Below are 2,547 nucleotides of genomic sequence, written 5' to 3'. Positions count from 1 at the left end.
AAGTCCAGGAAGACTATGTCCACTGCTACCCCTGCATCTAATGATCTGGTGATCTGATCATAAAAGGCCACCAGATTGGTCTGACAGGACCTGCCACTGATGAACCCGTGCTGATTGCCCCTAAGCATGCAGTCCCCTGCTGGCCCCTCCTGGATGTGTGCCCTATCATATTTGATGGGGAACTGCAGAAAGGTCTCAAAGCAACAGACCAAGGTGAAAAGCATTTCACTGGGTTTGATTCTTCTCCCAAACCAGTCTTTCACTGTTGTAAATCCATGGGGCCTCTCTTCCCTGCTTTGATCTTCACATAGTAATTTACCTCTATGCGAAGTGCATACAAAATGAAGCCAATTTGCTGTAAATGGCTGTTCAAAGTCCAAGACAATGGTGACTCAGACCACTGCCTTGAGTGGAGTTTCTCCTCCCATTACAGGAGTTTAAATCAGGCGTATCAGATCCTTTCTCATTAGCAAATGGTAATGTAAACCACAGACAAATAGAGGAGAGGAAAATATATTCCCTAGGGGAATATAAACAGAAATTGGTTTGTCTCCATCACACGAAGCAGAATCAGGTCTTAAGAGTTGCATTTTATTTCCTCTATTAAGTGTGATCCTATTCCACCCTGCTCAAGTCCCTGAAAAAACATTAATGGGAGTACTTGTTTTGTAACTTGCATTTGTCTTACTTTTAAAACTAACTCACAAAAAGCAGTAAGCAGAAAGACCCATCCACTTCTTGCATTAGCTATTTTTCAAGGACTCAAGCAAAGTGGAATACAATCACATGTAAGGACACCTATACACATGCTCCAGGTGGGGGGGGGGTGGCATTTTAATTAGAGTGCCTCTTGGGATCCGCTCTAATTAAAATGCCTGCAGCATCTTGTGTATTCGGTGTCCTGTGTTTCAAAATGGCAGTGGGTACACTTTAAAGCCATGAACACCTCATGCCTTCTGAGGCTGGGGGTACACAGCAACTGCCCGCAAGCGGCAGTGGCAGCAGGGGCATGGTGGTGGTGAGTGGGGACTGCCTGCAAGCAGCCGTGCTGACATTGACAACAAGGGTGGGCCGAGTGGGGACCACCCACAGGCGGCTGTAGTGCTGTCGGTGGCAGGAGGGGATGGTGGCAAGCACCAACCAGTGTTTGGCAACCACCCACAGATGCCGCCAGCACCATCAGTGGTGGCTGGTCTCAGGGGGTGCACCGCCAATCTCTGGGGGTGCATGTGCACCCATGTGCACCCCCTACGCATTGCCAATGACTGAAGCTCATTTGATTATTTCATTAAAGTGCCCCAGTCACCATTTTGAAATGTGGGAGTGCTGAATACATGAGATGCTGTAGTATACTGGAGCGTTACGCTCCAGGAGACTCATTGTAGGATGCGTTGGAGCATGTGTGAAAGTCCCCTAAGTGTTTAAGTCCACTAAGGTGCTTACTAGGTGGACTAGAATCTGCCCCTAAGTATTCTGCATTTGCACAAGATAGGATTAAACTGGGAGCTGAGAGGTTAACAACACAACTGCAAGTCTCTTTTGTATTTATCTGTGTGACCATAAGTAATGCATATTTTGAGCAATTGCATCCAAAATGAACAGATCTGTGTGATGAGATGGATCACTTACAGAGCAGAACAGGAAGAGCCTGCAGCTGTCTTCCAAGAGTGTGGTGTGGTTATTTTCTAGGTCCTAATGCCTTCCATAGTATGTCCAATAGGCCATTGAGTTGGATCATTGTACTTAGTAATGGCATAGGCTCACACAGGGTTTTTACAGTTTACTTTTATTAAACTAGCAATCCCTGCAAAACCCAAAGCAAAGCAGTTTGTTCTGCCCACATGCCAGGACACAAAATTAGAAAAATATAGTTACTGCCCTTCACCTGGTAATGGGCAGAGAGGTAAGTTACATATCATGGCTGACTTTTCTCCCTCATCTCCTTTACACTAGAGCAAATTTGTTGATAGCAACTGAGTTACTACAGTCATATGAGTGAGGAGGGAATCGTATCCAGTGGAATAAACTCATAGAAATGGGTGTCATTGGCAAAGCAGTGCATCTTGCATCAGTTTTGCACCGAGTGTATGTTAAAAACTTATATGACTGACCTGAACATTATGCCATTTATCTTGTGACATTTGGTTTGCTTTCCAATCGTGCTAGCTCTTGGAGTCCTGTGATTATAAGAACTTCAGGCACAGACAGAAGTGACAGTTTTCACTTGATCTGGTCCCTGAAAGTGCTCTACAGCCATGACCAAATAGAAGTACATGGCTGCAGAGTGCTTCAAAAGGGCCGAATCCTGTGAAAATCTGAATCCTTATTGCATGACAGTTTAGATGAAGACACTCCAAAACAGCATCTTCAGTAACTTGTGTCTGTACCACCTCCCAGCCTTAGAGCTGTTCAGTCTGGGTTTTTTTCAGACAGCACAAGAGGGTAGGGTTGGTGGATTGGAGGCAGGGAGACTCCAATCCACCCACCCCACTCCAGCACCAGCTCGGGACTCCCGAGAATGAGATCCCTCCACTCCTTTTCCCCCTT

The sequence above is a fragment of the Gavialis gangeticus genome, unplaced genomic scaffold, assembly GCF_001723915.1.
Source record: "Gavialis gangeticus isolate Ggan-Ray unplaced genomic scaffold, GavGan_comp1, whole genome shotgun sequence".
Classification (NCBI taxonomy): domain Eukaryota; kingdom Metazoa; phylum Chordata; order Crocodylia; family Gavialidae; genus Gavialis; species Gavialis gangeticus.
This window is presented reverse-complemented; position numbering follows the sequence as displayed.